This window comes from Nasonia vitripennis, chromosome 2 (genome assembly GCF_009193385.2).
Source record: "Nasonia vitripennis strain AsymCx chromosome 2, Nvit_psr_1.1, whole genome shotgun sequence".
Lineage (NCBI taxonomy): Eukaryota > Metazoa > Arthropoda > Insecta > Hymenoptera > Pteromalidae > Nasonia > Nasonia vitripennis.
This window is the reverse complement of record NC_045758.1, coordinates 32,279,083-32,293,732: the sequence shown is the minus strand read 5'-3', so window position 1 is coordinate 32,293,732 and position 14,650 is coordinate 32,279,083. Positions and strand designations below refer to the sequence as shown.

The window sequence follows — 14,650 nt, the reverse complement described above, 5'->3', positions numbered from 1 at the left end:
TGGCTCGAGAAAAGAGTCCCCTAATGGTTGTTATTGTAAAAAGTGCACAGGTATTTGAGAGACTCTTGCGTTACCTTAATGCGTTCGATCGACCCTGCGTGCTTACCTGAAACAGAAAATTACGATTTGATCAGTATGTGAAAGATGAAGTATTACGTTTGTTCGGAACGGATGATGGTATAATAAGGAATTAAGCAAACATGAATAAGGGAATAAGATTCGCGGCAATCACGTCCAAGATGAGCATACGATCAATCATTCTCAACGGGTATTTGCTATCGGCTTTAATTATAAAGTTCAATACATTTGATTCAGCAGCAGAGATCGAGCGGATACGGCTAATTTTATATACCGGAGGCTTCATTAAATTACAGCATCTCTTCATGCTCCATCGACGAAAGCTCCTGCAAGCTCTCCGGGATTCGCAAATTAAATCTTCCCCTTTAACAAAAGAAAAAAAAACTCTTTTTCCAGAATCAAGCGCAAAGGCCAGGGCGTTTAACGAAGCGTCCGTATAAAAGTATAGAAAGAAGTTGATAAAAAGAACCGATCCGGGACGATTGGTAGTAACTCATTTTTACAGCGTAGATTGTGCGCAGTGTGTATCCAGGGATATAACCGAGTCCGAAGGCGAAGTCCGAGAAGTGTATATAATCCAAACTCCCCCAGATGAGACTTTTCCCTGGCGGCAACTCTGCCCGTAACACGTTTCTAAGGCTCTACGTGCCCATACCTCGGTTATCGCACGCGTGTAAGTACATGCTTGACCGAGAGAGCAGCCCGCCTCATACGCGTGTGTGTAGAGGTGTTGCATTGCATAGCCAATACGATCGAAGTTATATTATACGCCGGCGAGCTGACGACTGTTCTTCGGCTCTCCCTCGGCTGCGCATAGCCGCGTGTATATAGCGCCGCGCACTCCTGCAACCCTTCTGGGGCGAAAGTGAATGGGCTGTATAAAGCGCACTCAAGTCCCCAGGCGCGAGCGAGCTTGCGCTGTGTGCAGCACCTTATCTCGACGCGTCATAAAGTTCCTCGCGTGTGTGCGCGCGTTACGTCGAGAGAGACGACGACAGAGATGGAAAGTGCTTGGGCTGCGCCCCGGTAATGTGCAAACTTTGACGCATAGATTCCCTCTAGTGCTCCTGTTTTTCGATACTCCCGCGCGCAAGCTATAGTGTATACGCGGGAATTTTACCCATTGAAACATGTCGAGAGGCTTTATTTTACGTGTGTGTGACTTAACGCGGGAATTCGATTCGGCTGAACGTTTATGATAAGGTCAAAAATATCATTGAAATGTGTCCGCTGGAATAAAATACCCTCTCGCGAGCGCGCTGTGTCATGTTTATACTGGAAAATATTCGGAAACAATTTCCGAGGCGGAAAAGTCGATGATGCGCCAATGAGTGACGTAGCAATATTTATCGAGGGGATTGTTCGTTATGGACGAGCTGCAAAGGTCGACTTTGTTAATTTTTCATCGATTCAGCTCGGCTTTGCCCGCCGCGTGTATAAAACACTTTTCAACTCGAAACTAATGAAGCAACTAATTGGATGAGACTCGATTAAATCCTCGTCGTTTATTATTTATCCGAGGGAGAGAGAAGAGTCGCGTGGCTGCTGCTGCTGCTGCTTTTTCCGAGTTGAAAACGAGCTGCGGTTTGTGTATATTTTTAAATCAAACGGACATCGGCTATATATAATTACGTCGCGTTTACGACGCCGTTAAGTTTCAATTAACGGATGGAAAATCGATACGAAAAGAGCTTACGACTCAATCTGAATTAGCTATAACTGATGAATATATAGAAGCGCATCTTATACTTTCCACACTTTCGATACACACCAACTGCTATACATATACATAGCATGCATATACTTCGCGTCTGCCGCTGTATTATAGCGCAGATAAGATCGTAATTTATGTAAACGACACTCGGAGTGAGCCACATAAATTATTTCACCACACGACCGAGAGATCGAGACGTATCTCTGTCTCTCAGCAGCGAAGCAATAAAAATTCGTAATGGCCCTCATTTGTCGAAGGGGATTTCGTGCGAGATCGGACCTTTGAAGCTTGTAATAACGAGCGACGTTACATCGCCGACGTCCCTCTCTAGTTATTATGTAGAACGAATGCTCCTCCTTCGTAATCCGCATGTATATGCAGTTTGTCATGCTAGCTACGACCTTATCTCGATGTCTCTCGCGTAATCGGCCAAGGGGCTCCGAATACAGTAAACGGCTACTGTGCGCTATAATACCATGTATCCACGGACGAAATATTAAGGCACGTTAAATTTTGCCAGCAGGAAATAAATGCGCGCCGGGTATTTCGGAAGTTTCTCTGTGTCTCATAATTCAATTCCGCAACGGAATGAAGAAGTTGGAATCGTAACAGTTGTAACGCAAACTTCGCAACTATTACGATCTTGTAATAGAATCTAGCAAGTTGGACGTTGAGAGAGAGAGAGAGAGAGAGAGAGAGAGAGAGAGAGAGAGAGAGAGAGAGAGAGAGAGAGAGTTTAACCCTCCGCTGGTATAAGTTTTGCAACTTCTGTTTGACCTTCCAATTTTGTACTACTTCGGGGGCGCCGCGGTACACTTCACAAAGGCAAAATTTATGCGCTATATACACACACTGACACACGCACCGAACGCATGCGCGTGTACGCGATACTCGAAATTTAAGCAGCTTTTGTTGTTTAAACAGTTCAACAAAGCCAACAACTCTCTGCATGCTTTCGCATGTTTAAATGATCGCGTATGGTCGAAAATTTCCAAAGCGAAGCCAATTAGCATTCCAGCCCTCTCTAACGGAGAGGTGTAGCATAATACGCAGCTTTACACGCGAAGCTCGCGAGCTTTTTCTGATTTCAAAGTTAAACCCCCGTCGCGCGCTTAAAACGGAGAACGCATTTAAAAGAGAGCCCCCAAGCGCTCTCGGAAATTGCGATTTTTGCAATTAAAAAGCGCGAGCGTTTTTTGTTTGACGCGTTGTTGTTGCTGCAAGCAGCTCTAGAAAGAGAGAGAAAGATTATTCCACGTTTTTGTGTTCGAGCGTGTTTACGTTTGTAAAAGCATCGGGAAACACGCATTCCGGGAATTCGTCGTCGTGTCGCGCGGAATAACTGTGAATATCAAATTTTTTTTTCGAGCCCGCATGCGCGCTATGAAATTTTGAGTGCGAGCGGAAAAAAAATATGGAAAATGCGCGCGCATTTTACAGGCTGAAAGAGCGATGTAAGGTTTACAGGGGCGTAAAGTGAATAATTGAAAGGCACTTTGGCTTCGAAAATTTACGCCTGATATAACTTTGCCTATATATATATCTTGTAAAATGAAAAACCCTCGTCGTTCGTCTGTCATTACACTGCAGACTATAAAGCCTCGTTTGCGATGATGCTTCGCCGTGTGATTTCGTCGATTTTACGCGCTGCATAAAATAAAATTAAAATTTTCGAATTATCGTACCTCATCGATCGCATCTCTGGAATTCCACCCCCGCATTCCACGAGCTTTCTATATATCTCGAAACAACGGCAGAAGAAGCTACGCATTTTTCACTCCCACGTGGAAAATATCGATTCCACGCGTCGCGACGTATAGACCAGATGAGAGGGATAGAGAAAGAAAATCCGGCCACGAGGGGCTGAGAGGGACGAGTTCGAAATTCTCCCGCTCTCACTCTCGCACGGCATAATAGAGAGAAAGCGCGAATCCAATATCGCATTCAATAAGCCAGTGGCCGATATTTGACTGCGCCCATAAACGCTCGCGTGCAAGAGCTTCGAGGACCCTCGTGTGAGAGAACGTATCGATTCGGATCTCGACGCGTGTATTTTCGTGTCCGATCGTTTCTTTTTTTCTCCGTAGCAGTACAGATGTCGTACTTTATCGCACGAGCTCTCGATGCATTCCGATATATCGGCTGATATGCTCCTCCTCCTCCTTTTTGCAGCGCGCGATGAGAGCACTTCGCGCTGAGTTATCTATTCCACGTACGCATATAGACTGTAATGTGTATCGGATTTTTTAAAATACGAGATTTTCCTTCTTCGAGCGCCGATTCAGCGGTAAACTTCTCCGCAGAGAGGAACGATTAATCGAGGCAAAAACTAAGCGGCGAACTGTATATATATATATATATATATATATATATATATATATATATATATATATATATATATATATAATATATATATATATATATATATATATATATATATATATATATATTATATATATATATATATATATATATATATATATATATATACACACTCCACAGAAAAGCCGCAATTCGAATCCACGACGACGTGCGACGAGACGATTCCAGACCAAATACCCGGGCGACGTGTTCGCTCATCCGCGCGAGCTAATTCACTGCGCTGACAAGGAATTTAGTTTCGCATATCTCGTTATTTCTTTGCTCCTTCCGCGGCGGCGGCTGCAGCTTAATTATAACTTTTGTAATCATCATTGTGAGCACGAGAGAGAGAGAGAGAGAGCCCGCCGGCACGGCGCTGAATCCGCACTTCCGAATTAGTCCAAAGTACACACGGACGATAAAAAGTACTGAACGCCGCGCGCGGTGAAAAATTTTTTATTCCTCTCCTCGAAAGAGCTCTGAAAAATTTCCTTACAAAACGAGCTTACAGCTAAGGCACGAAATAAATAAAAAAAGAGCAGATGTAAAAGCACAAAGCGGTCGCGAGCGAGTTAACCTTGTTTTTCATCATTGGGTACATACACAGACTACAGAGAGATAGGAGGAGCTGTAGCAGCGACTAGTTCTTCGAGCGAAAGCGGCGCTCACGATAACGAATTTAATGCAGACTCGGTAATCAGGCGACATTTCGTTGCCGCGACATCAATGGGGTCGTGACGGGATTTTTCCGAAAGAGGAGAATCTTCCCGCATGGATGAGTACGAATAAAGCGCGGATTGACGTGCGCGCGCTTTGTCATTTTTCGCGCGAGCTGCAGCTGCGGCAGCCGTCGCTTTACGCGGAGGGAAAAACAAGGAGGAAATCGTGAAAAATGCCGCGATCCCTCTCTACTCTCGCTATTATGAAATATCGTTGGGGAAAATTGTGCGATTCGTTCGGTTGGAAGGGATTTTATTTATCGCCGTAATTGTATCGAATTGTGTACCTCGTCGTAAGGATTGATCTTGCCGCGTGGGTTGCGAGTAAACACAGGACGTGCGTTGTGTTTTTAAATCATGGTATTTTGGTCGAAACGAAAACGATTTTACTATTCGGATCGACTCTCGTGCGTGTATTCGATAGAATAAAAATGGAGAACCTTCGCGCTATTTAATAAAAAAATACTTTCGTACGATTGTATTTATTCAACGTTTTCAGTTATCAAAAAGTTTGTCTCTATACGCGATCGGTTTGTTGGCCGATCGTCCGAAAAGAATGAAAATATAAATTGAAAAACACGCGTCCCTGCGTAATTGTCAGTAACGTCAAAAGGTTTCCAAATTCGAACGCAGAACAATAATTGCACGCAATATCGCTCGTTCACAAGCCGACAAACTTGCTCTCTCTCTCTCTCTCTCTCTCTCTCTCTCTCTCTCTCTCTCGAAAATCCAGTTATTTTTTATCACCGCCGGCAGCCAGAAAAGAGAGAGAGAGAGAGAGAGAGAGAGAGAGAGAGAGAGAGAAAACGCGATGCTCACAGCCCTTATTACTATCATCAATAAATTGAACGCTCGACATTCAGCCCGCAATAGAACCGGATTATTCCCGGAGCAAACGGCCCGCGCGCATATGCATGTCTCTCTCTCTCACTTTCCCGCTAAAGCGCTTCGGAATAATAATAGACGCGCACTGCGCATATAGTAGTCCCGTACACAAAGCAGCGGCATCAGCTTCGGATAACAAAGAAGCAATGCGCGATGCGACCCCATCAAAGTCGATGTCGATCTCATTCAAAAAGCAATCAACTCGATGCGCATGCGTGCAAAAATTTCATTTTATTCTTGCGGCCGACGGTTAAAAAAGGGCTCTTTCAGACATCGCTCACGCGCAGGAACTGTTTATTCCCGCGAGGGAAATTCGAATTTTCGAAGATTCGATTCGAGTCTCGTATCGACGTTCGATCACAGAATCGAAACGTCGCCGCGGGAGGATATTCTTTGATTTCGTATAATATTATGGGCAGAGGAAGCGCGGGAAAAGCGCTTTGCGGTGAAATCGTTATACAAGCGAGCGGGCGTATGTTTGGCGGAAAAAAAGCAATTAAAAACAGCGCTGGATTGACCTGCTTTTGGTTAGGGAACTTTGAGTGCAACGGCCTGCCAGCGAAAAATATATATGAAATGAATTGGAGGATTTCATGCTTAAACGGGCATTTATTGAATTTCGTTCAGCTCTCGGCTTTGTTTCTGATCGAATATATGTTTCGCGATATAAAATAACGGACAGGAGAGAGCGAGTGTATACGCCGATTGGAAATGTTGTATGGCACTGTAGAGTGTAATCAGCGTTTTTCCGCTGAATTTTCCGGATCTTTGACCTATCGCTTTGTTGTATTTAATCAAAAAGTGTGGACCTAATACAACCATAGCGAGTCAGTTACAACAGTACAAGCGTCTCGTCGCGACACTTAAAAAATAATAAAGCCACAAAGTCCATCGCGTGGCTCTTTCAGCTCGACTTGCAAATCGCGAATTTTAAGCCAGAGCGCGAGAGAAAGCGGCTATCTGCTATTCGCGCTAGAACGACTTCGGAACAGCGATGCACCCATAAAGCCGAGGGAGTGCGAACACACGCAAACGGCCCCCGCGCATCCGTACCACTACTGTTTCAGAGCTGTATCGCGGAATAATGTCCTATGATTTCATTTAAATATTTCACAAACTTCCGCGACGACGTGCCACCTTCGCGCGCGAGCAAACGCTTGTTACATGCAAATACAAAAATGCAGCGCGAGGGAGACGGAGAGGTGTATTTCGAATATGTATTTACTTGGGGACGTGTGTAAACAGAGAGTTCTTTTTGACTTGGAAGTTGAGAGATAGAGAGATAGAGGGAGAAAGAAACTGATATTCTTGCTCGAGCTGCGCTGCGCAAATAACCGAGATTCGCTTGCTTTGAGAGGCGTGTTTTTGCGCGCGGTGCTACCGAGAGCCGGGATTCTATATGGAAATATTCTTTGACTCCGCGAGAGTAGTCGGATTTTATAATCACAGAGCCGCGTCGGAGAGTGAAATATTGCCTCCTATGCATTACGGATTGATCGGATACACGTCGATGTTTAATAGTATAAGTATAGACGACGTACACATACTACTATGCAATCCTTCACACTCGCAATTTCCTCGACAGAATGACTCATCGCCTCTTCTTTTCTCTCGGCTGCTATGCCGCTACTGCCGCAATGCAGGTAATTAGTTCTCACCGCTGAATTTATCACGACTTGACGCCCGAAGAGAAGTATCATGCTTCTCTCTCTCTCTCTCTCTCTCTCTCTCTCTCTCTCTCTCTCTCTCTCTTTCGCTGGAATTTATAACCGGCAATTCGCTTCCTCTATTTTTGAACTGCGCCCAAAAAACTACTCTAGCTCACCCCCTCGCGCACACCCGCTTCTTCTTCCTCTCTCTTTCTGCATAAAATATGTATTCGAAATTTTGAGTAACGTCCCCCCGGCGGTGGCACGCGTGTCTCATGAAAAATTCAGCCGCGCCTCTCTCGTAATAATCTCATTCACGGCCAGCAGCCACGCACGTGATTCTGAAAAATATATTTCCCGCTCGAACGGGCCCGCGAAAGATGGAACGCGCGAAACCAGAAGAACACAAGGATCAGAGACGACGACAACTGAAAAGCGAGAGAGAGAGAGAGAGAGAGAGAGAGAGAGAGAGAGAGAGAGAGAGAGAGAGAGAGAGAGAGACGATGGACAAAGGGTCGGCCCCCGCGCGAAATAAGGGGATCACTATGCATTCGACGCGTGCGGGGGCTGTGTAGTGCATGGGGTTGGAAAACTGCAGCGGCGGCGGCGGCGGATCCTTTTTGCGCAGACGAAGCGGAAAAAAGAGAGAGGAATGCCTCTTGGCGAGAGGCTCTCTCTCAAAGTCGCGGGAGATTTTCCGCGAAGCGACGAAGAAAGCTTTGCGCTTTCTTCCTTTCTGTGCAGCGCCGCTGCTACTGCTGTCTTGTGATATAAGTCACTTAATTTTCTCGGCGGAATCGAAGTGCTATGCTGCTCGATTCTTGGCGACGTGCGGAATGGGATGAGCTTTTGTATCGGTCTGAATTTTGGAATTTCAGATGTCTCCGAGGAAAATTATACGAGAGAGATGTGGAGGATTGCCGCTGCTGCTGAGGTGGCATTTCTGGCGAATTTTAAAACTTTTTGCGATATTACGTTCGACGAAATGGTTATTGCGGGAGAGTGTTTCGGAATTTGTCGAAAGTGTGCCGGTTCGATCGTTGAAAAATCTAGCTCGCGCGTGTTTGTTCTCCAGATGAAAATTCCCCGGCAGAGAGAGAACCGCGAGTGCAAACACGCGTCGGCGAGTAGACTCGACATATAACCTAATCACAGTCGCGGTACACCGGCATTCACTCTGATCGATCGGATTATTCAGCGCAGACGGACCAAAGTAACCACGCATCAAAAAATCCATAGCGAAAAAGACACCTATATATATATATACACAGCTACAGCCGATCGTCATAATCCCACAATCGAAATCTCTCGCCTCGACTGTCGTGGGATTATCGAGAGCGATCGGTTTCGAATGAAATTATAACCCGCCGATTCACTATGTACACTGCGCGACAACATTCGAGACTCGATCATCGTTTCGCCGCAGCGCTTTTCCAGCCTTCGCCCCGTGTCGTCGTGTGTATACACGAACGAGTGTACAGTCGAATCAATTATCGAGTGAGTCCGGCAGAGCCTACAATTATCGCACGCGAGAGAACGCGTTCGCCGATTGCGTAATTAACGTTGCGAACGTGAGCGATTAAAGCCACGGGTGGGGGGGGGGGGTGAGAGAGAGCCGCTTCGCTGCTGTTTCGGACGTGCGCGAGATCGGCTGCGGGTATAACGGCCGCCGCCGCGGCTGCAGTGACTTATTTTCTTCTGTGTTTGCGCCCGCGGGGGCTATGGCAGTGTTGGATTGGGTTCTTTGTTTTCGCCCTGCAATGGGGGCGTGAGAGAGGAGACCGCGGCGCTCTGATGTGGATTTAAATGGTCAATTAGGGCGTAATTGATGGCTGAATTTAAAGTTCGAAAGTAGGAGTTATAGCGGATAATGCGGACGGGGCTATCGATAGCTTTTGGAAGTGATTTTTGCGTAATTTCGAACTTGTTAGTGCTATGTGCATGTCGAATAATCGTTTATGGATCGATGACGAGTTTATTCTTGCTTATATTTTTCCAAGAGTAAGAAAAATCTTCGTATAAATGATAAATGATCCTGGCGCGATAGTTTATCCTGTATTTGACTGAACACAATGGCTGTCACGGTAACCCCTCAAAGCTCGCGATCATTGTGAGTCACAAAAGACGCATGAATATTCGAATTCATCCACGCGCGCGGTTCTTTGCACAATCATTTCTATAAATCAAAATTATTTATGTAGAAGAGTACCTACGTCTGCTTTGATAAATGCGAGTCATTGTATTTACGATGCTTCTGCATTATGAACGTTTTGGTATACAGCGTTTTAGAATTATTTTCATGAACGTTCGTTCGCGGAATCAATTGCAATAAATACGTCTTCTCGTAATAATTCAACGATCCATACTTCCTATTTTACTTTCTAAACCTCATAACCATTTTTAAATCCAATAAAATATTTAATTGATCGGACAACTTTTAAATCATCTACACTCGAGAATTTCGATTAATAGTTATTACGCATTCGCGATAAAATTTCCCGCACGCACGAAACAGCCTTATTAAACGAACAATTAAAACTGTAGCACTTTACTCTTCCGCGTGTCGACAGCAATCAAAACTTTTCCCTCACTTTCTCACATCTCGCCGTCGAGTACAGCCAAAGCGCACAATAAGCGCTGACAAATTCGTCCCCTACAGATAAATCCTTCCCCACTACACTACACACTCCAGCACGCCTATATCTATACACAGCCGCGAAAGCTCTCGACGAGTCCAGCCAAGGGGGCGACGAAGTCTCGCATTATCCCTTTTCCGATATATAAATGGAGAGAGTTACCCGTCGGAATTTTATTTCGCACCAACGAGAGAGAGAGAGAGAGAGAGAGAGAGAGAGAGACGCACAGTAGAGTTCTCTCGGTGCAGCGGTAAGCCGATAATGAATGATCTGGACCAGTCGCGGAACTTTGAGCTTTTTCAAAAGAAGATTATTTATCGCGCTGTACGAGACTCTATATTTTGATACTGTTTTGATCGCCGAGTTATTTATGGTCACGCGACACCGCGTCTCTGGGAAAAGACGCGGCGTTATGCTTTCTTCTTGCTCTCGAGAGTAGATGCGCTACGGAGATACTTAATACGCGACTCGTTTATTGTGGAATAAGTGCGTCTCGCAGTCTGAAGAAGGGAAAGTGGTTGAGTAATTAACCGAGAGTTCACGGGTTCGAGGAGAAGCAGATTTCTAGGATTTTATTTAAATACAACGGAGGGAATTACCGAGTTATGTACGAGGCAGGAAGTGCTTTCAATCCAAGTTTTCTAGAGAATTTCCAGAGGGAACCGATACTGCTTCTTTGTCATGCAGCAATTTTACCGAAGGCGCGTTAATTAATCTTGCAGTTTCGCACACTATGCTGCGGAATTTCAAGCATCCGTTGAAGCTGGTTTTGTTTTTCGTAAAATTTTTCCAAATGCGTTTCCACCCAGACGAGTGTTCGACAAATATTACCAGCAGACTCCTCTGTACACAGAAGTATTGAAAACCCGCGACGTTTGCCGCAAACAAACTCCGTATCCTATAATTACGTCCATAAGCCAAGCAAAGCCTCTCGAAGAAAGAAGAGAGATCCGAAAAAAGGCGCAACCCCACACTCAACAAAGCCGGCCCTCTCTCTTGCACTTCACACTTTCGCCAAAATTACAGATCGCGCGAATCCCAGACACTTGACCGTTCTCGTTTCTAGCGCTCTCGGCGCGCGCACACACACGCGAAGCTTCTCTCGGCAACATCGGCAGCTGCGATATCGAATCTCTATATACACGAGGGAGAGAGAGGTGTGGGCCACGAGAAATGCAGGTGGCGGTACAGCGTAAAACTGGGTTGCACACATCCCGCGAGAGAGAGGATGCGCTGCTTTCACATCGAGACAGAGAGTATAGAGTAGTAGAGAGAAGTGTATACGGTAGATATAGAAGCGGGCGAAATTTTGCGAGCCCGCTTGATTGCCTTTTGTTCTATTTGTCTTCTACACTAGAAACGAACTGATGGGATGCGACGCAGAAGCGTGTGTGACTCGATTACTCGACCTTTTTTTTCGTGTCCAGAGGTGCGATAAAGGGATTTTAGCTGGCAGAGAGTTTAGATGGAGCCTACGGTGGTTGGGTTTGCTGTAAAAAAATTTGCTCCCTCTGCCGCTTGTTTGCTCGGAAAAAGTAAGTGATTGGATTCGTTACTGCGCTTGTAAATATGAAGTGCAGCTGTCTTGTTTACATTGATGGAAAAACGCGAAGAATTAACAATTATCCGCTGATTGGAGAGCGAACGACAATTAAATCCTGCAGTATTTATTCGAGAAACGCTTCGCGACTGGATTAAATTCAATGTTTATAATAAAACGCGGAATGACATCGTCATCCTGGCCAAAACTATGTCGCAGCGCGATGTATATAATTTTATTCCCCTGTGTGTCGCGCCCGGTAAAATCGCAACAAACTAATTACCCGCGAAACATCCGCGTCATTTGTCAGTCATATTCTAGAGAGAGAGAGAGAGAGAGAGAGAGAGAGAGAGAGAGAGAGAGAGAGAGAGAGAGAGAGAGAGAGAGAGAGAGAGAGCTCGGCTGTGTGTACATACCAGCGGAGGAAGAAAAATGTTTCGCGCAAAATATATTCGCGGGCAAACACGCAGCCGAGGCAAAAGCTGCATCAGACGAATTTACCGAAATAAAGCTGAGCGCAGCGAGGCAAACTAGAATTGTCAGGAAGCTTTGTACCGCGAGGGCAAATTATGTACAACTGCGGCGGCTCTAATAGGAATTGTTGGGCGAACTTTCAGTTACAACACCGCATATACTCGCGGGGAGTACAGTCTCTATGCGCAAATACTACAAAGTCAAAAACGAAGTTAGTCTCTCGGGTTCTTTATTATAAAGTCTCGACGCAAACACACGCGATTACCGGCTAATTGCGTAGTTGATTACTCGGAGCGAAACAAATTCCATGTGTGTACACTTCGGAAAAAGCCGAGTGTGATTTTTGGAATTCCTTCTCCATCGAACTGGATTAGCCGGAGCAAAAAGCGCGAGACTAATCAATCATCACCGCTGCTGCTGCTGCTACGGGCAAAAGAGAGAAGACCGGCGCGCGACTGGCGGCAAAAACGCGGGCGCTCTGACCGCCGCCTAAGAAAACGTATCGCGGTTACTGGAGTACGAGAGCAGCGCGCGCGTGATATCACACACAGCAACAACGTTCTCGCTTTAAGTAGGTGAGCCGGAATAAAACGAAAGTGATCCCCGCGCCGCACCTGTCTATCCGTATACATTATATATCGACCTCTACGCGTTGTATATCAGAGACACACACGATATACTTGCGCAATCCACATGCTAATGAGGCGTCGCGCGCGCGTGTAAATCGCGTATACTTTCGCGCGGAAATTCCGCCTGGAATGCCCGACACGCGGAAGAGAGGATTATTCATTTTTTTTTTCACGCTACGTCTCGCCGCCGTGCGAGAGATATATTTCTCGGTTATATACGCGGCGGCAGCGATCCTTTTTTCGCGAGCGGCGAGAATTTATTTAAATATTTTTCGTGCGCGGGTATACAGACGCGGAGGAGTTTCTAAATTCCTGGCGGCGGCGAGTGTGACGCGCGCGAGAGAGTCACGAGCTTTTGATGCGCTGACTTATTGCGCTTGTGTGCACGTATGCGCGAGTTACGTAAAGACAGTGATTGATTCGGTGATATGGAGATGTGCTCTCGCGGAGGTATTTTTGTATTTTTTGTATAAAAGCGTAAAGTGTATCTATTTCCAAACGCGCTGCAGCGCATTGTCTCTATATGAGTGTGACACGTGCCATCACGGCGACAGTAATAAGCCATCGTTACATATCGCGCACATCAGCTCGACTTTATGAAAACACGAGAGCGATTCTGTGTGTACACATAGACTGTCGCGCACGTGACTGCAAATAATTTGTAGCCGCGCGCGCGGGAATGATGCATTATTCAACGCGGAGATTAGGAACATAATCCGCTATGACAATATTGCGCGGGAAACACTTATCAATTCAAATTAATTCAAATTCCGGATTACTTCGTCAGCGGGAGAGGAGAAGCGCTCGTCAAACATGACGCAGCCGAGATCGTCAGTAAGTAACCATCGACTGTTCGGCAAAAGTGTCTTCATAAGAAAACTTCGCGCACTCGATTACAGAACCGAAAACACACACAACCGCAAAGCCGCGTCCTTCCTCGTATAAAACTTTAAGCACTCGCAGACCTTTACGAGAGCTTGTGTATATAAGCTCAGCGCAGGAAAAACTCTCGTCGTGTACACATAAAGCTCGAAGAATAAATAAGTATGTACGAGAGCTGCTGCGACAAACTCTCGTCGACGATAGCGGCAAGGTCGCGTTATACACATCCTTTCATAGCGCGCAGCTCTATAGCTGCAAACACATTATACACATTATATCGTGAACCGCTGCCGGCAGGAATTCAAGCGCCGCCGCCGCCGTTGAGGATCTTCCGTTATGTTGGCCCGGAGAACTGCTCTTCGCGGCGGCGTTTGAATTAATGAGCCTCGTAAACAGCGCCGAGAGAAAGAGAGATCTCTTCCCGCAATTTCTTCCCAAGGTCGGGGTCGAGAGCTAGCCCGAGACGCATTGTATGTAACCCGATCGTTCGGTGTTTGTTCCATTCCTTCTTTTTACCGAAAAATCAGAGCCGGTTTATTCTCTTTTCGCTGCTGCCGCTGCTCGTGACGTCGGCTCGACTTTTACTCCGAAGTAGAACGGTTTGATGAAGTGGCTTTGACGTGCGCTGACGATCGTCGAGAGATCGGCATTTGGAAGTGGATCTATCGATATCTATATCTATCGAAACGCGCAAGTGGCGCCGGGCAGTTTTTCGGTGATGGATCGCTTTTGTATACCTGCGGAGAGGTATTATCAGTGCTGAATTATTATTTATGTATTCGTAACGCAAAAAAAGCCGCGCGGTATGATATTCGCCATAGTGTGTACAAGGGACGTCGTGGATGACGGACAGAAGAGGGATAAAAAGGGCCATCCGCGCGCGTACAGTCTAATAAATACGAATAGAGCTGAATGAAATGCAATTGTGTCGGACGTACAGCACCGCAGGGACTGATACGACGTCAATGGGCTATTCCGATCTCTCTCGCTTGCTCTCTCCCTTTTACCAATCACTTTTTCATGGCGTTTTTCTGTTTCTCAAGCGTAACCGTAGATGAAGCCATAAAACAAATCGAACAAAAA

General features: G+C 45.9%; 1 protein-coding gene across 2 annotated transcripts in view; it reads right to left on the bottom strand.

The window, feature by feature from the left end:
- Positions 1 to 14,650, bottom strand: part of LOC100120429 (polypeptide N-acetylgalactosaminyltransferase 2) — a 130,284-nt gene that overhangs the window by 94,066 nt on the left and 21,568 nt on the right. The window contains exon 1 of one of the 2 annotated variants that reach the window (XM_031924425.1): positions 75 to 103. The exons of the other annotated variant lie outside the window; for it this stretch is intronic. The gene's annotated coding sequence lies outside the window, so the exon portion shown is untranslated. Of the gene's footprint in view, positions 1 to 74; positions 104 to 14,650 lie in introns of those variants that run through there. 2 annotated transcript variants of the gene reach the window in all.